Genomic DNA, 27,319 nt, shown 5'->3' with positions numbered 1-27,319 from the left:
TTTTAGTCGTGATCATCTACTATTTTTTTGCTTTAATAATATAAATAAAAAAAAATTACAATCAATAAAATTGAACAGTATATAATTTGAGTGAAACACTGCTTCAAAATCACTATAAATTATTTGTTAATTTTTTTTGTTTGAATTGCAGAATATTCGAGCGGTAATTTCTTGTCTATATAAAATTCGAAACCAATGGAAAATTACTATTGAATGTTGGTATTTAAATAATTCCTAGTTTTGACTTTTAGAGGCCGTTTACTAAGCCGTTTCATTGCAAATGCTTAAAAAAATTACGAAATGAGATCGTTCAACCAGTTTTCAAAATCTTAAAATGGTTTGAGAAGTTTTAGATTAAAAATGAACGTAAACTTTTTTTGTTAATTATAAAAAAACGGCTTGGACAATCATTGCGCCACGTAAGTATTTATTGATTTACATTGTAATGCTTTTCAATTTTTGAGATCGATTCACGTCTTTGAAAAATTGGCTTACATATACACATATATATACACATATTTTATTCAATTTTGGTTTCTTCTTTGATTCAAATGATCTAACCATAAATGACCAAAACATAAACTTCTTCGGAAAGTTAGTAACAGATTATATACGCCGAAAACGAATTTAAAATAACAATAAATAATTCTAATTGAATGATACAGATGTAATATATTTATTTTCTCTTTTAAGTTATTTTAAGGTTTCTATGATGAAATTTTCTGCGGTATAAACCTATTTCATAAAAAAAATTGATACAAAACTATTTATTCAACTATTTTCAACATTGCTTCCATCAATATATGTATATGCAAAACGATGTATGAATTTAAACATTGCAGAACTTTGAGAAAACTTATTTTTCGCAAATTTTCAAAAAAAATAAAATAGCAAAATTATAAATAATTTTAACTAGCCAAACTAATTTAATAATGCATAACAAAAAACGTTCTCACAATAAAATTGAAATACCTCCACTTCCATTCTACATTTAAAAAAATCTTAATTCGCTAAAGAAATATTACACATCTTTGCTACACACCGGTAAGTGGAGCATATCATCCTTCAACCTGGAAATATATCATCGCTTAAAAATTCCTCTTCGCAAATGTATTTCATTGTATACACATGTTATTTCTTCCTGATAAAAACCCGTGTAGAATTATAATATGTAATTGCGGTGATCTGTAATACACTCCCCGGCAGGCGATCCATCAAAATGCTTCAATATAACTGATGCTGCCGCTACGTATGAAGTGTGTGTTGCTACGTGTAGAGTAGAAATGAGCGCATCGCGGCGCGGGCGGCTACTTGCTGCAGCAAATCTTCAATCACAGCAGTCGGCGGAATACGAGTGATTGATCATCGAACAATTTTGTGGGTCGGCATCAGGAAATATTTGAATTAATTTGATGGTGGTTCAAGTATATTTTGGTAGAGTATACGATTAATAGTAGTAGAAATGAGGGAGTTACGCAAACATTTTTTTAAGCTACATATATTGGAAAGGGCGGGGCACAAAGGTCCATTTAAACTTTCAGTGATAATATTTTTAAAACCAAATGAATTATATCAACACGAAACACGCACAAACAGCTGTCGAATTGTGTTCAGAAAAATTCCTAGTTTGTTACAAATTTTATATTATATAGGAGGGACTAGGCACAGTTGTGTCAAGGTACGGTAGTGACAGTCGTCATAACAGCTAAACTGTAAGTTTAATTAGCGTCCTAAGGGAGAAAGATTAAGCATTTTTGTTCAAATAAGTTTATGTTTCTGTAGACCCGCATTGCTTTTAAATAGTCAACTAGTCGTGCATCTTTTGAATGCTTTTTGAATCATTTAAATCGGGCACTCTGTTAAAAAACTGAATTACCATATTTGTCATATTTTGCCCCGTATCGTCAAAACGGCTATACCTGTCTTTGCCAAAAACTAAACAGCACACCTCCCAAAATTGTGGACGAAAAATTGTATCCAAACATACGTACACACACATTTTTTCTAACGTAAGGTATAAAAAATGTTCAGTAATATTTGAAACGTAAAGATATGCATAGATTTTCATTTTCGATTTTTTTGCGTAATAGTAATCACTATAATTTATGTTATAGCAAATATGATTATGTCTAAATGATAAAAAAAGTGGCAAAACCGTACCCAGCCTCCTCTATATACGAAATAAGGTTTTTAATAATTTTCTAAAATTTGTCATTTATCCATGTTACAATACAGGCGTTTAAAATTTTATTTAAGTAGTTGAAATTATTAATGCTTTTTGTATAACAATAACTTTGAATTATATCACATTATCTTCGAACTTGTATAATGAATGGGTTGAATAATATTTAAAATAATATTCGAATTAATACATAATATTGCGAAATTATATTGATGCAAACAATCAATGTGATAGAAATATGGAGTTTTTTGTCATGTACATAATAAAAATGAATCTCGTTAAAATCGGATTATACCCGCCTATGCAATAAAAAGGTGAAGGTTCAGTTTCTCACCCTTCCCTTTTTATCCCACTCACATGCAAGAATTTATAAAAGTTAAAATAAAATGTTGAATACAACATAAAAATAATAATGCATCTTATAAAATAAATAAAAGACGCCTACTTAAAAATTATAATAAAAGAGCTTAATAAATTATATTAAAGATGCTATTCGTTACGCCATTAGTATTATGTAAAAAGAATTTGCAAAATATGTGTGCATAATTATATTAATATCAGTAGTAACAGACGATTTATCATTTCTGTGAAATATCATCATATCAATTGATGTTGAAAATATATCTTCGCATTCGCAATTAAACTGAAGTATTATGTAGGGTATAACATAAACACATTATAACATGATGCTCATGTCAAAAAAAATGTTTAATTTAAATTGGACGACATCAAATTTTAAGACAATTTTAAAAAAGCCTAACTCAAACTAAATATTGCATAGAGTATATTTAGAATTAGCATCATAGCTTATAGGCACAGTTTCGAAAATTCAATACCAAAAATTCTGTTTGAAAAATAGATGGTTTTTGTTAAGATAATGTAACAAGATTATTCGATGAATATTATTTTTAACGATCATATGATGATCACACCTCCAGGATTTTAAAATATTGTTGCAGAAATGCATAATATATTCACATTCAAGTGAGCGAAATTATTTTATAAAAATTAGGTATTTTTTAACATGCGATCAAATACATATGATCCGCTCGAAATTGAACCATCATAGCATCCATATAGAATTTTAGTGTTCAATAAATGTGTGTTTTTATACCATCAAAGTATTATCTTTATACCATTAAGATATTTAATAGACCTATATCTTCCAAGAAGACACTTTATGTATTAATCAGCGCTGAAAAAGCTCAATAAAAATGATGTTAAATTTAAGTTCCATTAAAAATATATTTTAAAGTATTAAGAAAATATGATTACTTTTATTATGTGGCATATTATGTCACAAATGCCTTATCGTAAAACACAAAATTCATAATACGACGATATATAGCATTATTAAGTTTTATAGTTATGTCGAAGCTACGAAATTATTGCATTGCTATATAGATATCAAGCGCAAAATATTATGATATATCATAAAGACGGGAAAAATGATACAAATTCATTTTTTAGCTTCATACAACATATATCTATAGACAATTACAAAATTATAATAATTACAAAATAATGAAAACATATGAAAAACTTCCCAATCTTAACTTCACATAGTTTTTGTAATAGTTTAAAAATCAGAAATATTTTTTTTCATATTTTTACGTTTTAGGGGTTTCTGAACATTTTGGTATACCTTACAATTATTAAAAATCTAAATATGTGTATGTGTGTATTTATATATGTATGTGAGTTAATATGTATCTATGTGAGGATGATTTGAAAAACATTTTGCTTGTGTAGAAACGATTAGCTTTTCGGGAAGGAATTTTTTTTTCAAAATATCAAAAAAAATTTCATTTCCATTTTTTTAAATATCATATATGATTCAGATTTTAATTTTGATTCTAGCTGAAAATGTTAAACACGCTTATAAACTTGAAATAAATAATTTTAACTTTGCAATTCACTTTATAAAATTGTTAGAAATATGAGATAAGTTCTTTCAGTTTAGCTACGCTTGATCAAGTTTTGTTTTGTTTAGTTTTAATGCAAACATCGTCGTCCAGTTTTTGTCTAGAAAATACGAATAATAAAAGTTACAGTATTTAGAATGATTTCATTGCGGTGGGGAAAGTACTAACAATTTTTTAAAAATGATAATTGTAAATATTTTGATAAAAGCGTTAAAAAACCTTTGAAATTTTCGCTTTGTGAAATATATTATTTTAAGAACTATTCGTTTTGTTATTGCTAATAACAACTATTTTAATAAGGCATGTACACGTAGAAAGTTGCAAGCGAAGCATTAGGCCGTAAAATTAATTATCTTTTACTACTACAATAGTAATTAAATTAACTACTTTGCGGTCGGCACAAAGCCACCTATACAATTACAGTTTAGTTTCGGAAGTTTTTCTGATTTAAACTAAACTGCATTGATTTTTCACTGTATGTACTTATGTACTATATATATATATATATATATATATATATATATATATATATATATATATTGTATGATTCTGAATTTGATGTTGACATATGTATTAACAAAGTCTAATAATCGGGCATAACATCAATAAAAAACATGAATTTTTTTCAAAAATTTATTTTAAATCCATACGTTTCGGCTATAATCCTAGCCTTCATTCAGTAGAAACTAAAAATAAAATTAAAAACTAAAACAATTGAATTGGAGTGAAAAGGAAAAAATAAAATAGTAATTAGTACTTACAATTAGTAGATCTTAGTGTTAAATTAGAAAATTTTAATAATCCATGGTATTAGGATATGGTAATGCACTACACTATGTATTATAAACGTTAACTTGAAATTACACAATATTTTCAGAAAATACTGATTTGAAAAAATCACAAATGGATAGTGTGTTATTCGTAGACTGGTTGAAGATGTAATGGAGAAAGACATTTTTTAAAAAATATTTTTACCAAGATTCTAACATGTGTGGAACGAATTGCGAATCCTTTGCACGAACGCTTTTATTGTTTTGTAAGAAATTTGGAAATGTTATCTAAATAGAAGAGATTTGTGTCGCACAGCGTGTTGAGTTCATTCCGTTTATTTATTGTCTTATTGTTATAAATAGTTAAAAAAGATCCCTCTATAATTCTTCGTTTAAATAAATTTTGTTCGAATTGTAGTATAGTCGGATTAGAAAAGTCCATATTGTGTTTTAAAGTGTATATATGGTCTGCAAGTACAGTTTTGAATTGTTTGGGGTTTTTTGAATTGTTTTTATGTTGTTGTAACCGTTTATTGAGGTTCTGGCTAGTTTCTCCTATGTAAATTAAATTACAGTCTAAACAATTTATTTGATAGACGAGATTTCTGAGTCGTTCAATATTAAATGGGGTTTTTGTCTTGATAAAAATAGTGCTAGTAGTTGTACTAAAATTGGTTACAAGTCGAAGTCCAGATTTTAAAAAAGTTTTTTCCAAGGAACATACAATTCTTTAATGTATGGCAAACATATTACACCAGAATGAGTTTCTGAGTCAGGTAAATCGTTGTGTACTGTGCAATTGTCCATTTTATTCAAAAGGTACGTTCGTCTGTTACTAGTTACGGAATTTATAAGTTTTAGGGGATAAGAGTTATCTGTTAGAATTTTTGTAATTAATTTGATGTTGTTGTCCCAAAATGTTTTGTCCGATAGAAGTATTGCGTGGTCAGTTAGATTTATTATAGTACCTATTTTCATTTTGAGTGGATGATAAGAAAAGTAATTAAGGTAGCGTCCAGAGTTAGTTGGTTTTTGGTACCAATTTGTTATTAGTTTGTTATCTGTAGTACGTATAAGTTTTATGTCTAAGAAACTTATCGAGTTCATTGTCTCTAATTCCACTGTAAATTTTAATTTTTTATTGACGTTGTTAAATTGATCAATTATCATAGTGACATCATCACTAGGGATACAAGTGATAATGTCATCTACATAACGGTAATAAAAAATATGTTTATTCTAATTTTTAAAAATTGTATTTTCGAGAAGTTGTAAGGATATTTCTGCTAAAGATGGACTTGCTGGGGACCCCATTGGCGCCCCAAAAATTTGATAATAGAAAGAGCCATTGAATTCAAAAGAAGTATTAGAGACAATGAACTTGACAGTTTCCCTGAACCAGTGCAACGATAAAGAAGTCAACGGAGAAATTTCATTCCATCGGATTGTTATTGCGTCTAAAATAAGGTCTAGGGGTACATTAGTAAAAAGTGAGACTACGTCTAAGCTAATTAGTTTGTAGTTGTCTGGTATATAATTTATCTTGTGTTTTAAGTCAGTAACGAGTTCATAAGAATTTTTTATGTAGTGTGGTGATTGTTTTGTTATTGTAGTTAAAATGTTACTTATGTATTTTGAGAGTTTATATAGGGGGGTATTAATGTCCGAAACTATTGGTCTAAAAGGTAAATTATTTTTGTGGACTTTGGGAAGGCCATAAAGTCTGGGAAAATATGGGTGTAAATTTTTCAGGTCAGAAGTTATCTCTTTTGTTAGTTGTTTGTTTGTTGTAAGTTTGTCTAAAAATTTATGGCACGTGCGGTTTATATAGTCAGTTGGATCGTTATTGGTAATTTTGTAAGTATTAGTGTCAAGTAATAATTCAGATATTTTATTTATATAGTCTTGTTTGTCTATGATAACAGTGATGTTGCCATTATCCGCTTTAGTGACCACTATATCTGGATGATTTTTGAGAAATATTTTGCATGCTTTAAGGTCTCTAAGAATATTATCGTAAGTTGTATTTTTAGTATTAAAGGAATTAATATGTTGGATAAATTTTTTACAAAAAAGATTTCTAGTGTGAATTTTAGTTTTCGGATCTTTAATTTGTTGTAAACCATATTCTAAATTACTAAGCAATTTAATAAAGTTAAAATTACGACAAGTAGCAGGAACTGAAAAATTGGGTCCTAAAGCGAATATGTACAATAGTCTGTCTGGTATGTCGATAGAAGAATAATTTTTTAACCACTTATCAATAATATTTTTATCTAAAATTATTTTGTTATTTTCTAATTTATTTTGTAATAGTTTATTAAATTTGTTAGTATACGAAAGTTTCAAACTATTGAACTGTTTGTTGTTTCTAATTGTTTCTAAATATAAAAAGTTTTCAAAAATATCGATTTCTACTGTGCGACACAACCAATTTGTGATTTTTTCAATCGTATTTCTAAAATTACAAATATTTTTGATACACCTGTTGATTGTGAGTGTAATGTATTTTAAACTAACTTTTTGTAAACTATTGTATTGGGAATTATTACTAATGAATTGGAATTTTTAATATCTATTTCGTAAAATTTAGGAACAATTTTTTCTTTGCGACATCTTAATAAAAACACTTGTTTGTTGAAATTTATGATAAGTTTGGAATTGAGCTTAGAAATTTTTTTGAATTGTGAAAAAATATAGAACCCGTAATTGCGCCTAATAAATTCAAAAAATGACAGGTTGTGATCTGCAAAATGATTTTGCTTTCCTTGTAACCTCCAATTGTTGTGCTGTAGAGTGACCATTTTCCTATTATAATGACGTAGTGGTTCCATGGATAATAATTGTGTAGTTGGAATTTTAGTATTTTATCTTGTATAAAGTACTGAGAGTAATGAATCCTTTTTTCAGCCCAGGAAAAATATTTTGTATGATTCTGAATTTGATGTTGACATATGTATTAACAAAGTCTAATAATCGGGCATAACATCAATAAAAAACATGAATTTTTTTCAAAAATTTATTTTAAATCCATACGTTTCGGTTATAATCCTATCCTTCATTCAGTGGAAACTAAAAATAAAATTAAAAACTAAAACAATTGAATTGGAGTGAAAAGGAAAAAATAAAATAGTAATTAATACTTACAATTAGTAGATCTTAGTGTTAAATTGGAAAATTTTAATAATCCATGGTATTAGGATATGGTAATGCACTACACTATGTATTATAAACATTAACTTGAAATTACACAATATTTTCACAAAATACTGATTTGAAAAAATCACAAATGGATAGTGTGTTATTCGTAGACTGGTTAAAGATGTAATGGAGAAAGACATTTTTTAAAAAATATTTTTACCAAGATTCTAACATGTGTAGAACGAATTGCGAATCCTTTGCACGAACGCTTTTATTGTTTTGTAAGAAATTTGGAAATGTTATCTAAATAGAAGAGATTTGTGTCGCACAGCGTGTTGAGTTCATTCCGTTTATTTATTGTTTTATTGTTATAAATAGTTAAAAAAGATCCCTCTATAATTCTTCGTTTAAATAAATTTTGTTCGAATTGTAGTATAGTCGGATTAGAAAAGTCCATATTGTGTTTTAAAGTGTATATATGGTCTGCAAGTACAGTTTTGAATTGTTTGGGGTTTTTTGAATTGTTTTTATGTTGTTGTAACCGTTTATTGAGGTTCTGGCTAGTTTCTCCTATGTAAATTAAATTACAGTCTAAACAATTTATTTGATAGACGAGATTCTGAGTCGTTCATATTAAATGGGGTTTTTGTCTTGGTAAAAATAGTGCTAGTAGTTGTACTAAAATTGGTTACAAGTCGAAGTCCAGATTTACAAAAAGTTTTTTCAAGGAACATACAATTCTTTAATGTATGGCAAACATATTACACCAGAATGAGTTTCTGAGTCAGGTAAATCGTTGTGTACTGTGCAATTGTCCATTTTATTCAAAAGGTACGTTCGTCTGTTACTAGTTACGGAATTTATAAGTTTTAGGGGATAAGAGTTATCTGTTAGAATTTTTGTAATTAATTTGATGTTGTTGTCCCAAAATGTTTTGTCCGATAGAAGTATTGCGTGGTCCGTTAGATTTATTATAGTACCTATTTTCATTTTGAGTGGATGATAAGAAAAGTAATTAAGGTAGCGTCCAGAGTTAGTTGGTTTTTGGTACCAATTTGTTATTAGTTTGTTATCTGTAGTACGTATAAGTTTTATGTCTAAGAAACTTATCGAGTTCATTGTCTCCAATTCCACTGTAAATTTTAATTTTTTATTGACGTTGTTAAATTGATCAATTATCATAGTGACATCATCACTAGGGATACAAGTGATAATGTCATCTACATAACGGTAATAAAAAATATGTTTATTGTAATTTTTAAAAATTGTATTTTCGAGAAGTTGTAAGGATATTTCTGCTAAAGTTAGAGTTAGAATCTTGGTAAAAATATTTTTTAAAAAATGTCTTTCTCCATTACATCTTCAACCAGTCTACGAATAACACACTATCCATTTGTGATTTTTTCAAATCAGTATTTTGTGAAAATATTGTGTAATTTCAAGTTAATGTTTATAATACATAGTGTAGTGCATTACCATATCCTAATACCATGGATTATTAAAATTTTCCAATTTAACACTAAGATCTACTAATTGTAAGTACTAATTACTATTTTATTTTTTCCTTTTCACTCCAATTCAATTGTTTTAGTTTTTAATTTTATGTTTAGTTTCCACTGAATGAAGGCTAGGATTATAGCCGAAACGTATGGATTTAAAATAAATTTTTGAAAAAAATTCATGTTTTTTATTGATGTTATGCCCGATTATTAGACTTTGTTAATATATATATATATATATATATATATACATACATATATATATATATATATATATATATATATGATGAAAGTTTCGTCGACGTTGATACATATAATATATATATATATATATATATATATATATATATATATAATATATATATATATAATAAATTTAGAACTTTTAGTATACGGAATATGATAACTTTAGAAATAAAATAAATGTGAAATACATCAGAAAAAATAAATATAAATAATAGTTATGCAAAATATATATGGAAAATTATTAATAAAAACAAATATTTTAAAAACATGCTAATTTTTGTCTTTTGTTTATTGTTGTAACTTTTTCTTTAGTTTAGTTTCTGCATTTTTTTCTATTCCTAAGAAATTAACTAACTAACAGTTCAGTCTTTATTATTTCATTTTATTATTCATGTTCAATCATCATGATATTAACAAGTAACATATAATATATTAGAAACTCAATATACTAGAAGTTTTGACATAACCCATAATACAAGCTGATCAAGTTGTTCAACAATAATATCTTGAAAATTTCAACAATTTTTAAAGCTACATATCCATCGAATTTGACCAAACTTGTATCAGATAACTATTTTTTGAAACAAATTCAAAATTTGTAAATTCATATTAATATTCTATAATTTATACAATACTCCACTTTGTATTAAATTAAATCGTTGGATGGCCTAACAGACTTTTTAAGATTTTCTTTTGAGAATAAATTTAACTTTAAAATATTTATAAAATGAGAGCAATAATTCCAGTAAGCATGAATAAAATTTAGTTTGACAGGTTTGATTATAAAAAATCATAAGCCTTTGGAATAATGGGCTATGTCAAAATTTCTGAATTATTTCGTAACCTTTTTTAAATGTTTTTGGATGTGGATTCTCATTTATTGAATTGATTTATTAACAAATATCGGGAATTCAATGCAACAGGTATTTAGGTAAAATGGTGCTCATAACTGGTTATCGAATTAAAAAAATAATTTATGGTTAAAAAATTTAATAATAAACGACAATAACTTAAAATAATGAATTTTGTAAATTTTAATATAAACAATCAATTTATGTTCAGATGAAATTTATTTCAGTCAAAAAAGTTTATATTTGTATCAGATTCTTCACCAAGGAAACACCATTGTTTTTGTTGTATACAGTATTTATTTAAGTACCCAAAAAACAAAATATTTTGGATGAACGTATACAGTCTCTACCTTTGTCAACTTTTCCTATATATAGAATTTCCTTACACATTGATTACTCGTTTCTACGCCAAACAGCTATCAAGAAACTTTTATTGTAGGTTCTGCGTCCTAATAGGGGGCATGTGCACAGCGTTTGACGATATTATCTAATTACTGGTGACAAAGATGGGCCATAAAATTTTAAGAGCTAGAGAGACTGGCACAGAAAGCTATTAAAAGTTCGCTTATATTAAGACAATGTACAAATTAATAATGTAAAACGTTTTACTCATTAAAAATGAATAAATTGGGTCGGAGATAATAAAATTGTAAGTTGGAGATGGAATAAGGAAATGCAATTCAGTGTGATTAAGTATGTAGTAAGGGATGCTGTTAAGTTGCAAACATTGACTGCAAGATACGGTTGATTATATATTGATATTATTTAAAATTTTGTACTGGTATATTTTAATCATTCAATTGTGTCCAGCTTAACATAAAATAAAAAATTAGGTAGTTGAGAATTGCAAATTTAATGAATTTATAAGTTTAGATTCACTCAACTATTGTCATTCAGTATAGAAAAAAATTCACTGGTATTAGAAAATAAATGATTACATAGTATTTATTAAGTATGAAGAGAAATTAGTACATAAGTGGCTATAATTGGAAAGTTTTCGATGATTGATGGTTTTTAAGGAGAAGTTTATGTTTTCATCAAAAAATCCGATTCGCTAATTTTATGTTTTCTCGACGTTTGAAGCCATTCTGAATCGAATGAGACCAAATTCGGAAAAAGTATGTGTGAGTGTGCGTGTATGTGAACAGATTTTTTGCCGTAAGTTGACGTTTTCTCAAAAACGGTTCGACCGATTTCAAAAATTTAAAAGCCACTCGATGTATCTTGATGAGGACTAGCATTTCTGAGTTTTGTGCGACGATCATCCAAGACGTTTCTTTATAAATAGCAAAAAAGTGAAAAATATTTCGTCCACGCTTTAGCCCGCAATTCTGAATCGATTCTGAAAATTCAAAAACCGTTCGAAAGATATTGGTTGGGAATCGTGCTGGTTAGTTTTTGGTAAAGATCGGCCGAGCCGTTTTCTTGGAATGAAGTTTAAAAAAAAATTTCGACGATTTTTATGTTTTTTTTTTGACGCTAGATATCATAGTCTTCTAGATCAAACTAAAATATTACCGCCCTACGATAACTCGTTTAGCTTTAAAATTTCGTCAAAATTTACAAAAAATTGGTATCGTTTTTTTGGCATTTGTCAAAATTAGACCTTTCATTGACGTTTGCTCAAAAACTCCTGAACCGATTTCAGAAATTTAAAATCCATTCGATGTATCTCAATGAGCACTATAGTTTGTCAGTTTTGTGAGACAATCTGCCTAGCCTTTTCGTTGTAATTCGAAAAAGATTGTTAAACTTTTCGTCCACATTTTAGCTCATTCTACCGAATCAATTTTAAAAAATTAAAAACTTTTCGAAAGATATTAGTTGGGAATGATACTGAATAGCTTTTGGTGAAAATTTACCGAGCCGTTTTCTTGTAATTAACTGTAGAAACAAAAATTAAGCCGATTTTTATGAAACTTTTTTTGGCGATGTAGATCATGGTCTCATAGAACTTACTAAAATATTACGCCCTTACAACAAGTAGTTTAATTTTAAAAATTCATCAAAGTTTGAGAAAATGAGTAATTTTGTTTACGTTTGTTAAAATTAAATTTAGATGATTTACTTGGTATAACGATAAATTACTTGGTCTTAATGAACATACTAAACCATTAACGTCCTACGAAAACTGGTTCAATTATAAAAATTATTGATTTGTGAAAGTTTGCTTCTAGAAAATACTCCGAGTTGACGTGTTCGTTTGTTTTCAATTATGTGTAATAAATCCTCTCGGAATACTTTAAATCACTCATAAATTAATTTGTTTATTATTGATTAAGTCGATTATTTACACATATCGGGAAGTTCATGTAACTTGCCTCAAGGCTAAATACCAATACCAACTAGTTCAGTTAATTTTACTTAAAGCATAGTATATATTTGCAATATTATTTCTTTGATTCAATAACCTTTAATACTCATTCAAAAAATCACTAGTATTACATTTAAATAATATGTCAATTCGCAGACATATCCAAAACATGTGAAGTCATATAAAAATGGAACAATAAAAAAATATCAAGGGAACTCACATTAAAAAAGATATTTTAGAAAAAAAACTAATAATATTTTTGATATGAAAGTTCCGAGTTTTTATAAAATAATTGAAAAAATCTTTATACTTAGAAAATAATAAAAATATGAAAAACATTCAATATATAAAGGATGATAGTGAATGTATCACGATACACACACATTATATATATATATATATATATATATATATATACATACATACATATACACTAAGTTTTGTCATTTAAGAATGTTGACAATTACCAGCAGAGCCGTATGCATTTTCCATTGGCGTGTTTTGAATGGTGAGTCTTAAGACTCAATTATATCCAACTAATGTAGCGAAAGATGGTTTCTCGCAATTACATAGCAGCTGGTGGAATACAGTTGCGATATCAGTTATAATGGGAAGAATGACAAGGGCGGTGTATACGAGTATATCCTTTGTGATACGGATATATGAAATGAAGTCAACCCCAACGTGATGCATCTTCCAATTAAGTCAGTCAGTGGACAATAATATCACAATTCCGCTATAATGAATATGTGGGACGAATGAAACTTCAAGGAAGTCGAGTTGCTTAGGGATCGGGCATTGTCTGTTTACTGTTCGCATTGCATGGTATTTTATCAAAGTCTTCAGCAAAATTAATACCACCCGGCTTGCTTTTATTGTGATAACGGCGAGCAATATTGGCTAAGAGCTTAGTTTAGCAGATAAGGCTTAGAAGACGGATGCGCAAGATTTACATCGCTGACAAAGTAGGCAATTCTTGTTTTAAATAAAACTATCAACGTATAGGCAACTGGCACATATGCATGTATACCATATATACATATAGCAGCCCATTCGTAGAAATAAAAAAAAATGAAAAAAAAAATATTTTTTATTAAATAAACGTTTCGACACTTAATGTGTGTCATCTTTCGTCAAATCAACCAGGACAAAAACTAAAACTTTAAATATTAAAATTAGTTTAAAAAAAAAAACATTTTTAAAAATTTACTAAGAAAATTTAACACATTTAAGAAATTTTAAATAAAATACTCTCGCTCCATGACGAGCTCCAAAATACGCTCCTTGACGAGTATATACGATAATCACAGAATTTGTTGAGTTCAATCACTAAGATATCGCATGAGCAAAGCAATAGGTTAATTTTACAAAATTGAAAATACCCATTACTAATTTTTACTTCTTTGTTAACATAAAAATATGTAGCATACTCGTAAGTCTTGAGCCAAAAACAATTCAAATTCAATGATTTTCACCAGAAAATCCAATTCAAAAACAGCTACACCGATTTCAAGAAAATTACATTTTTACTTAATGGATCTTGATAAGGATTCAAGTTTATTTATTAGTTTTGCGTAATAATCATCTAAACATTTACTTTAGAATTAGCATAAACTAAACAAAAACAAAAAGAAAATTGAAAATTTAAAATTCAAAAACCATTCAAAAATACCAGCTCAAAATTGTGATAATTGATTTGGTGTAAATATTGGCTAACTTTTTTTGCACTAAATTTCAAACATGTTTCTAACGTACGTAGACATCCACACTTAAATAGAAATATGTACAATCTTAGAACACAAAGTAAAAAAATGAAATGTGTTAAATAAATTAAAGATAATAATTAATATAATTGCAAGATTGTTTGTAAGATATCAATTAGATATCGCATTGATTTATTTTGAAAGAAAAGCGAAACCTTTACTTTAGAAATAAATAGTATAATTAGCAGAAGAATAATATTGTAGTGTAAGTAGCGTGCCTTGAAAAACCTTTATGTTATAATTTAAAGTTTTATAGAATTACGATAAAGCCCGACTATTAGCTTCCCGTAAAGTAAGCTGTAGCAATCGGAAAAAAATCGAAAATGAAAATTCTTATATTTCTTTACGTTTCTGAATACCTCAGAAAAAATGAATGTATGTGTGTATGCGTGTGCGCGGATACAATTTTTTGTCGATCGATTTGCTTAATGTAAAAAACATTTTATTCGTATTAATAGACACGTACAGATTAATTTTTGGCAAAGGTAGGTCCAGCAGTTTTGAAAATACGGGGCAAAAGATCCAAAAATGGTAATTAGGTTTTTGAGAAAAAACCTTTTATTTGTATTGACGAAATGAAAAACTGATTGAATTTTTGTGAAGGTAGGTTCAGCGATTTCAGAGATCCAATAAAAAAGTAATTAGACTGGCATATGCATATTTTTTCAATATATGCACCTTAAATCATCTAATATTTTATAGAGTTTTTAATAACAAGTACAATTTTTGTTTACATTTTTATTGAATCCGTACCAATGTTTATCCGTTAGACTGCATAGCGGCTCTTTTGCGCGTCGATAGTTTGTTTCTGAAACAGCTACGCAGCGTGATTGCTTTCAAAGAAGTTCAAAATATTCAAAAAAAAAAATCAAAATATTAAAAAAAACATATTTCCAAAAGGTCAATTTTTTTTCAATAAATTCAACATTTTAAAAAGCTCTTTTCAAAATTAAAACAAAAAAAAGTTTTTTCGGTACGGAAAGTTCTAGTAATTTGCACGATTCCATTGCCCCACTAGTTTTAACTCTGAAGAGAATTTATTTTAGAAATACATTTTTTCTTCAGTAAAACAGTAAATTAATAGGTATTTTTTAGTATTTTTTTATATTAAACATATGTTTCTGCTTCAAAATAAAATATTTATTAGTGGATAGCACAACAACGCACATAACTTATATTTTTTTACTTTGGATTTGCATATATTATAAATAATTACTCTGTCTTAATTCAAAAATTGCAATAAATATTTTGAAATTGATATAAATTATTTGGTAATAAAATTTTGTATATAGTTATCAAATCTAAGACCGTGGAGGGTGTAGTAGATAGTATAGAACGGATATTGCAGAGCAGCATGTTCGAGACAGTAAATTGAATCTAAACCACATAACAACCTTAAGTAAGTTCGTACAGAGTAGCTAGTATGGTGGTGTATAGAGAAATATATGAGCAGCTATTAGTTATGGTGCGCTTTGTTTGTGGTATATTCCAGGAGTAGGCATATATTTTGTGGCATAAACCTGAGATGCGGCTTCGTTGCCCAGTCCGTATGTGAGCAAGGGTTCTATTAAAATTGCTTAATTTATTAGCCTTTGTGATTTAGTTTACTGCACTTTGAAAGGACCACTTAGCCATTACTAATGGTCCGGCAGACGAGAGGGATGCCTGCAATATTTCTAACGGCACTTAAATGTCAATGATAAAATTAACTTAATTTAATGGATAATAATGTGGAGATATCACAGTCTAGAGGAGAGTACTCTTTACAAATGCTTCTATAGTGATGAATATGTACATAGTGAGTAGATATCTCAGATCAGCAATTCATTAATATATGATGGTAGTAGTAAGTATTTTTATGTTAATATCATGCCATTATTGAAAAAAATATAGATTAGAACATAAGCATATTTGTTTTAATATATTCATATATTGTTCATGTTGGGTTCATAAACATAACATTTTCGATAGTATGTCGCTTGTGCTATCTTAAAGTCTTAATTCTTGTACTCGTCATTGGTTAAAATCTAGACAAAATTAAATTAAAACATTCGATTAAAATAAATCTAACCGTAATGACAAATGAGAAATATTTAAAAAGTTGAAAGTAAATAACCATAAACCTATTTAAAATAACATTTGTGATATTAAGAAATATGTTAAGACACTAAAACGTAAAACTAATCCTGAAATTTATCTATTTATCAAAATTAAATCAATCAATTTAAACGATTTAAACTACAATGAATAAAATTGAATAAAAACTATTAGATAACATTTTGTGAATAAAAAAGTAAAATATGAATAAGCATGAAACTATTAAAATTAAAGTCTGTTATGTTCATGAATTTGTTTAGAAAAAATGAAATAACTAAATCTGACTTTTATCAATTTTAAAACTATTCGATTTAAGTCATTATAGAAGAAGACTGGTGGTCAGAGTTGCATATGCTCGCGATGACCCGAGGTCTGGGTGTACTCGATAGGTAGGCCCGCGAAAAACCACCGGGCTAATAAGTGTACAAGTAATTACCACCATTTTCTAATGTTCTAAAATACTTATTAAAAACAAACATATTAGAAAAGTATGAAACTGTATTGAAATCTGATCGTTTATTGAAATAAATGTTTATAAATGTCATAATTCGTATCGTACTTTGTGTTTCTGCTGCCAAGCCAACTCTAATCCCACGGCCAGCTTATGTTGCCACATTATAAATACTTAGAACAAATACTTATTGCATATTGATAATGCTATAAATTATGAAATATTTTTGTTTGTTTTTGTAGATTTTGAAAGCTTAATATAAAATTTGACGTTAGAAACTACATTATTATAAATACGTATCTTCTAAATCTATATAAATCTATTCTTCTCATTTTATACTGGTGTTTAGCTATTATTTTTCGGAATCTTTAATATAACACCGTCTATCATTTACTTTATTTTTATATTGGTTATACACTATTATCGTCTATCATTGATCATTCCTTTTGTCTCTGATTAGTAGATGAGTAATTATAATAAAAAAATCTTAAGATGAGGATAAATACGTAATAATTGATGATAATAATGGTTGTTCAGGTATGTATTGCTGATGTTATAACGTCAACAGTGTCTACTAAAGCAATTAGTGTCCTATCTACATTGTTCGTTGGTACTTGATCATATAACACATAAGGACATGATACGCGCCGCTGGAGCAGTTCACGGAGTCTCTGCTCTATCCTATATAGAGCCAAACATCCAGGTCGCATTCACATCATGAGGTCATGTAATCAATGGGATATTCTGCTAAATAGACAGTTGGGAATTTACTACGAAGTATGTTTGAGAAGAAATTATCTAACAATGTCGGATATTTTAAAAACATGCTACACATATAAATGAAAAATCTATTATTGTTCCCTGAAAAAATAATTATTTATTTTATAAAGATTCTATTTTTATTTAGAATCCTTACTACAACTATCAATAAACATTAATATAAACATGCACGAATATAATTTTGTAGTAAATATAATAAAATCAATAAATGATAAATGCAATACAATAAATAAAATAAAATATAATAAATTATTATTTTTTGATAGTTTGAATTTCCTATTTGAATTAAACAAATTTGTCTAAAGGGCACAATTAAGCGTTTTTTAAAAATTTGTTTTTTAATAAGAAGTTCATGTTTTCAAGAGTTTCTCTTGATAATGTTATATTTGTCTAAAGGGCACAATTAAGCGTTTTTTAAAAATTAGTTTTTTAATAAGAAGTCTTTGTTTTCAAGAAGTTCTCTTGATAATGTTATATTTAATGATTTCAAGTTTCAAATCATTTGCGAACAAATTTTGAGATCAAAGTATGTGTGTTATGTGAGCCAATATTTTACATTCTGTCGACGTTTTCTTAAAAATGACTGCATCGATTCCAAGAACTTAAAACCAATTTGATGAAACTGGATAAGGACTCTCATTGAATAGTTCTAAAAGATAATCTGCCGAGCTGCTTTTTACAATTACAGATAAGTGCCAAATATTTTATTCAGGTTTTAACCTGAATCAAAACCTTTTCTGATACTTTCAAATCCTTAGAATCAAGTAAATAAGTAATGATAAAGACTTTGAAAAAAAAAATATCCTTGTCCATGGTTATATTCAATCTATGAAATATTAGCTATATAAAATAAAAAAGCTTAAAATTAAATTTTTCAACACATTTGTCAAAAGCGGTTGGATCGGTTGAAAATGATTTTCTGTACGCTAATCCTAGCTTAAAATAAAACCAAGTATTGAATTTAAGAATTTTCTTATCTTAATTATTATAAAGTCAAAGTTGTCAAAGTTATATCCGTTAAAAATATCTATTGTGTGACTCATACATTACTTAAATACTTTCCATTACAAAATACAAATGTATCAGTACTATCACAATACAAAATGTAGCTATGTTTGATTTAGTTTTTTACATAATGTGCATTAATTCAATAAGTCACAAGGAAAAATGCTAGTCCAAACAAATTTTCCCAAAATACAGACGCATCATATTTATATATAGAAGTAACCCCCGCATAACACGGACTCGCTCTAAAACGGTTTAAGAATTGATACCATCCTCATTATAACACGGCACTTTTAAAGCCAGTCTAACGGGTCGCTCTAACACGGTTTGAGAATTGAGCAAAACTCTAATAAAATAAAAAATATAGTAAAATCTATAAAAATCAAACTTTATTTAATCTAAATTTAGTAAAATCGCAGGACAATGCTCAATAAATGTGATGAAACAAATGCAAAGGGTAACTAATTTAATGCTTATTATTCGAGCGCGTACGTTCTATAGGAAAACAATTCTAAACTTATCCGAACAATAAGTCAATTAGTCTTAAACATAGATCATTTAAATAAAATGTGTAAAAACTTTAATAAAGATAAATTTGCATATAGTAAATATATAAATATATTTAAATAAAATAGCTAAAAGTAAGTAATCGCAAATATAATTGTTTTTGAAAAAAAAACACGGATATGGAGGTAGTACAGAAAGCTGCTCAGAAGATAAGGATATCTTCTAATAAAAAGATTGTGTTACTTACCATTTAATTATGACGAAAGAAATCTTGTAATTTATGTAATGTATTTTACTTCTTAAAAAATTAATAAATATAACAATATTATAAAATCATGATATGTAGCATGTTTTTTTTTAAACTTGGAAGGTAACCTTTCTTTTTGTACTATTTTGAACGTAACTACCGTGTTATGCGGGTGTTACCTGTATATTGATTCCTCATCATAAAAAATAATCAAATTGTGAACAATGTCATTAATAACGAATTTCGGTAATGACAAATTTTTATTGATTAGTTGAATTGTACGATACTGAATTTTAAATGTGCAAATATAGTTAAACTCCAACTCGAATCAAGAAAAATTTGTGTGAGAGATTTGAAATTGTCGTTTCATATTGCAGTGCCTAAATAGGCTTTTTTAAATCGGAAACATACCTACTTTTGATTTATATATCTATATTTGACCAGGTTGAACTTGATATCACTACTGCATAACATCAAGTTGTCCATATTCAGTGCAAATTATAAGCATTTTTAAATTATGGTGTGCTAAAAATTTTCGTGTTTGAAAAATAACGGTTTTATAAAACGCATTTATTATTTATACCTTTGAGAAATAAGCTTTAAATAACTACATGTAGTGAAAGTATAATTACAATCAATAGTATCGATAGAGTTGATTAAATTATTGTAGTGTTCATTTCCAGTGCAATTTTCCATTTTGTTGTTTTTAAAAATTTTCTGCATTTCATATCAAAATATGAATCGTATCAGATTTGAATATCTCTACATCTCTGACATGAAAATTCTCAGTAAAATTCCATGTTATTTCAAGAACTATAATTTGAATTTCAGCTCTGCTACTTTCGCACCTTGGGTATTCGTGGGTAGATCAAAGCGTAACATTGCATGTATATCAACAACGCAAAGTCATTTGGCGCAAACCAGATGATGCTGACACAGGAAACGCAATTTTGAAACGATTGCAAGGTGAGGCATTTTAAGTTGATTGCTTTATTATACTAATTGAAAGATTAATGTAAGAAACTTGCTGCTACTAGCTAACCAGCTAATAATAAAACATAAATATTTTAATGTAAACAATTTTTTTATCGTAAATTTTCTTTGGAGAAAGATTTACATGGAGCCTTGTTCTGTGATGTTTATAGTGCAATGTCTTTCAAGATTAAATATTTGATGCTAATTTTGAACCGATTTCAATGTGGGGAATCGATTTCTTTATTATACTCATTGAAAAACTAGTTTAAGGATTTTCTGAATACTAGCTACTTATTTGCATTTTAATATAAACATATTTTTTTGCGTAGATTTTGTGTCAAAATTCACATAAAATCCTGCTTTGTGCGTAAATATAGATTAGGTTAATACTCCTTCTTTTGAGGGATTTGTTCTGATTAAACCGAGATACACAACATATGTAAACAAATCTTAAAGTCCAAACTATTTAAAAGTAATTTATTTTAGAGATAACTTATTATTATTTTTAGAATATCACATGGTTTACTACTTGGTTTAAGACATAATTACAAGACACTTAACAACAAACAAATTATAACTGATAGGAAAGGTAATACCTTATATTACTTAATATTACCTTTCTTATCAGTTATAATTTGTTTGTTGTTAAGTGTTGCTGTTTTGTTAATTCTTTTCTTATTTTTATAGTTTCTTTACCAATCCACATATGTTATAATTACCTAGTTATACTAATTTTTTTACTGATTTTAGATCCACTGATGATGACATTAAATTGAATGTCGAAACGTTTGGAATTAAAGATTAATTTATACATCTTTGCTTTTTATTAACTTCCCGTAGGGTAAGTTATTGTAATGGGCCGAAAATCGGAATTGAAAATTTTTACATTTCTCGACGTTTTGAAGGTTTCTGAACATTTTGGCATACCTCAGAAAAAATGGATGTGTGTGTGTGTGTGTGTATGTATGTATGGATACAAATTTCCAGTCACGTTTTCGGGCGCACGGATCAACCGATTTGAATGGTTCAAAAAACATTCGATTCCTATCGATAGGGAAAAGAACTGATTAGTTTTTCGCAAAGGCAGGTCCAGCCGTTTCGAGGATACGGAGCAAAAAGTGCAGAAAATAGAAATCGACTTTTTGAGAGAACCGAGTATCCGATTTGAATGATCTAAAAAACATTCAATTAGTAATGATTGGGAGAAGTGTTTATTAGTTTTTGGCAAAGGCAGCCCAGCTATTTCGAAGATACGGAACTAAATATGTAAAAAATGGCAGTTTTTGAAAGAACTAAGCGTCCGATTTGCTCTGTGCTCTCTGCTTGTCTTACCAAAATAATAGATTTTGGAAAAAAAATTTTGTTCCAATTTTTTTTTTTTTTTTTTTTTAATTTTTTGTATATCGAAAATAATTCAGATTTTATTTTTAATTCTGACTATAGTTCTAATATACTTTAAACAAATAATTTCAATTTTCCAATTCTGTTTATGTAATTCTTATAAATATTAGACAATGTTACAATATCAATAATAATGTATTTGAAAAGATTCAGTATTCCTCGAACATTTCGTTACGGTACGGGAAGTTCCAGCAATTTGCCTTAAGGCACGATGCCACCCACCCCACTAGTTTTTTTATGTATCGCTCCACAAGAACTTACTCATATATCTCAACATCAAAATTAACAACTAAGTCATATATATATATATATAGAAACCTTTGAATCGTATAGATATTATGGATAGTATAGATATCGTATACACCAAATGGCCAAAAGCTAATCAGAACGTTTTCTTAACAATAGGAATCGAATGGTTTTTGAATCATTCAAACCGGTTGACCCATGTTCTCGAAATCGTTGACGAAAAATTGTATCCGCACGATATAAACACACATACCTTTAAAACGCGAAGACATGTAAACATTCCCTTTTTCGATATTTTTGCGATTGCTACAAATTACGCTAAAGGAAATTAAAAATTTTCATTTTCAATTTTTATGCGATTACTATAACTTACCCTACGGAAAGTTAATAATATTGTACAATAGTTAGTCGCTAAGAAGAGGTGTAATTTAGGAGTTGGAAGCAATATTTATACAATAACAAAATACATGTTTGTTGTGCTTGGATAACATTGCTTATCGTCCACAAACAATTATCTTTAAAACCAAATGGCTCACATTAAATTAAATTTAGATTTACGTCGCATATGTAAAAAGGTCGTCGTCGTGACCATGTTTATAATTAGACTAAGCGGTTAATAAGTACCCACTTATGCCGTGTTGTGTTCCACGCTGTAATGCTAATGAACATACGCTGTATTTATAGCTGCCGTGTGATGCGAGTGCCGCATCGTTATTAGACGTTCCATTCACATCAGTTCTAATTTTAAATTGACGAACTATTGATTGTATCTATGTTTAGAGTGCTATTTTATTGAAGACGATAACAGGGTTTCATTCAAGGCGGTGGGAAACTTTAAGCACTGATAAGAACGATATTTTGTTCAAGTGTATTGAGAGTAATGGAATGAATTTAATGATGATGGCCTTGTGTATTACTATTGATTAATATTAATTTGGCTATGCATATGTACATTGTATGCAGTAAAAGAATACTGTCGAGACAAAACTATAACTAATATAACAAATTTTCTTTCATTCAAACAATATTCATGACCTGTATTACAGAACTATGTTGCTGAAAATTTATGTTTTTCAACATATAAAAATTAATGAAATTTAATCAATCATTTTTAATATTATAGTCATTATGAACTATGAAGAATGAACAAGTTTTTCATTTCAATTTATTTATAGATTATTTTCTATAATTTGTTTAAAGATTCTATGAAATCGCACTTATTACACGGGTCCACAAAATAAGAAAAAGTTGTAAGTATTGGATGTGCGACATAAGTTTACCAATGAACCTTTTTAACAACACGAATCAAAAACCGACATGACAGGTCCAACTGCAAGAATAAAAGAAATTAATTCATTAAAAAAAATAAAATAAAAATAATAATATCGAGTAATTCTTCTGCGTGATAATCGAGTAATTCTTCTGCTTATAGAATACAGCAGTAATACGCAAGTTTTACAGATTACTCATGGGAAATAAGGAGTTATTTTCTTTACAAATTACTATTGAAGAAACAAACAAACTCAATAGATTATTTAAATGAAACTCAATAGTCAATTGAGGTAAAAAGAACTAGAAACAACAGAAATTATAGGATCCTAATTATTATGCAGAAGAAATACTAGTTGGTGATTTGGTCGCTTTTTTATTTAATTCCATTTTTTATAGTTTGACTCTCAATTTTGGTTTCAGATTTGTTTTCAGCGTTAAAAATTACATTTGAAAACATGTGTTGCACACCCAATACAGACGACTTTTTTTGTGAACCTGTGTTATTTTAACAATGCCTAATTTATAAGAATGTTTAAAAAATAATGTTATACATGGTATACATGGTAGTTTTCCTACCATTTAAGGTAGAACTTATTAACGTGTATTTTTCTAGTACCAATATCATTTAATTTAAAATTATGCTATGAAAAAGTTAGTTTTAATGACTGATAATAATAGACGTAACAAATTCATAATTTTTAATATATAGACTTGCTAACACAAAAATAGAACAAAAGTTTTTACCAACATAATAAAATATTTTCTGTATTTTAATCAGTCAATGTTTCAAAGCATAAATAAGCCTGATTTGTAACTGATTCCACGAGAATAAGTATTGTTCACGTTTTTATGTTTCAAACTGAAACTTGTAAATTTTTAATAAAAATTTACCTACATAGTAAAATTGATTAACTAGTTCATCTATCGAAAATCACCACCGTTTTTGAAGAAATATTGAAAACTTTTATTTATTTAATGTCAAGAATCAAATTTAAGTTATTTTTGAATCCGTTTTGCTTTCGAAATCGGTTATTAGAAAATAAAAAAATTTCAAACCTCATATAACGTAGAACAGATTCTATTAAAAATATTAACTATAGAAAAAATTACTAATAGAGTAATGAGTAATGACCATATGAAATTTAAAGCATTTGTGAAAAACATAAAACCCTACTTTAAAATGCATTTTTAAAGATAAGTACTATTTTTTACTTATTTTTTCAAAAATTTGACCAACAATGTTTAAAAACAATGATGCTCTTTCTTTTGGTATTTTAAACAAGCTAGCATATACCTACATAGAATTTAATTTTAATCATAAACGGTGAGTTTCAGATCTACACTTTCCATAAAAAATACACTAATATAAGTTTTTACACTATATGAGAAATATACTAATATAAATTCATAACTGTAACAAACATTTTGTATTGTTATTTTTGGACTGCAAAATGTTTTTACAGCAGAAATGAAAATGTTATAGTAGAAATAAACAAATTGTAGTATATGGTTTATAATTTCGTGTGAATGCAAAATTAATAAATTTAGTTTAAAAAATATTTTTAAAACCGTCTAAGATGGAAAACGTGTAACGAATCCTGTGTAAAACGGGCATGTTTATTTGTGAAGAAGTAATAAGTAAACGGCTTAATATGGATACTAAAAACACGAAAGAAAACGCTAAAGATATCTCTGAAAGACTGAAGTCTAATGATAAATTTGAGGAAACTTGTTAAATTTGAATTATAAACGCATAAGCTATGATAAAAATATTTACGGATGAACACTAAAAGTAATAGCGAACAAAAATCAGTTTTAATTTATAATAACCAACAAAGCAGCTGAATAACCAAGCTATAAATACATATAGCGTTTCACTAACTCATCCCATATGTGTAAATTAAAATTTATTACATTCAATTTAATTACTTTACTAGCATTATTAATTTGTTTTCTCTTGCTTTCAATCGCGCATATAAATCATCCAAGACACGTATACACATGTCGTACATTTTTAGAAGCTGTATCTGTTCTAAACATCAGGAGTCGAGTGTCAAATGTACGTTCGTAACGTATGTACATAAAGTCGCACACAAATAGGCATACATTACACTTTTATGTGAGCGAGGACCCACGAAAGATCTTTATTTTAACGACCCGAACCATAATGCGATCCGCATTATGAGAATTCACATAAAACGTAGCTGCCGGGCCTACGAAACTGTATTGTTCACATTCGTCTCGTATCTATAAAAGAATATGTATTTCAGATGTACTAGTGTGATAAGGAAATGTATTCCATTGTTAGGTGTATATAAGTCATCATGGAAAATTTTAAGAATGCTTTTAATTTAAGTTAATTTTGGCATTGGAGACAAATGGATACATGTATGCTTATTATCTTCCCGTAGGGTAAGTTATAGTAATCACAAAAAAATCGAGAAATAAACATTTTTATATATCTTTACGTTTCAGAGGTTTCTGAATATTTTGGCATACCTTAGAAAAAATTGATTTATGTGTGTGTGTGTTGTGTGTATGTGTGTTCGGATACAAATTTTCGACAACGATTTTGGGAACACGGATGAAGCGATTTGAATAATTCAAAAAACATTCGATTCGTATTGATAAGGATACGTGCTGATTAGTTTTTGGCAAAAGCAGGTCTAATCGTTCCAAAGAAAAGGGGCAAAAAATCCCAAAAACGGTTTATCAAACTTGACCAAAAATAAACCACATACGTGTCTATGCCAAAAACGATTTTTTATATATATATATATATATATATATATATATATATACATATATATATATATATATATACATATACATATATATATATATATACATATATATATATATATATATATATATATATATATATAAATGAGTGTGTATGTGTATGTGCGAGTATAGGCTTATGAAAATGCGCTGATTATTATCCTGACTTTTGTCGTTAGAGCTCACCATCAGAAAACGTAAGATATTCTCAAAAAGTACAATAGCAATTCCTAAAGTAAAAAAACTTGTTATTTTTTAAACTTGGAAACTTTTCCAATGACACTCTTGCATTGAGATTTTCCACATCAAAGTTGCAAGCGTGGAAGCTCCCTGTATTCTCCCGTATCTAAAGTAACACTTTCAAAACCTCGAACCATCGCTCTTCGTACACACACACACACACATATATATATATATATATATATATATATCCAAACATTTTATATACAGGGTATGATAGAAAAGTTATGCCAGACTATTAATCTTGAACGTTTATAGATGGCTGTCGCGCTAAGATACGAGAGTATAACAAAATCTCAAGACGATACCGGCAGACAGCAAAGGGCGTTCTGATTTTATATTAACTTATAGACAGTGATATCGTGTGCATACGGCATCTTCAAAGGAGCTTCTTTGAGAAACTTAATTAACTTCTTAAGTGATCGTGTATATTGCTTATAGATAGATAGGCAAGAGCACGTGCGCGCTCCTACTTCCTTACGGATTCGAATTTTTTATGATATACAACCAACAATAAGTACAAATATGAACAAGACTGAAAAATTAGAATTATTTTTTATAATTATCATTAAATTAGTCTCTAAATTTGATTCTAAAATATGTAATTGATAATGTTTGAAAATATT

The sequence above is a fragment of the Ctenocephalides felis genome, unplaced genomic scaffold (genome assembly GCF_003426905.1).
Source record: "Ctenocephalides felis isolate EL2017-DRISC unplaced genomic scaffold, ASM342690v1 CF-g0.4_SCAFFOLD_03572, whole genome shotgun sequence".
NCBI classification, from domain to species: Eukaryota; Metazoa; Arthropoda; class Insecta; order Siphonaptera; family Pulicidae; genus Ctenocephalides; species Ctenocephalides felis.
Note: the sequence above shows the minus strand (reverse complement) of the source record.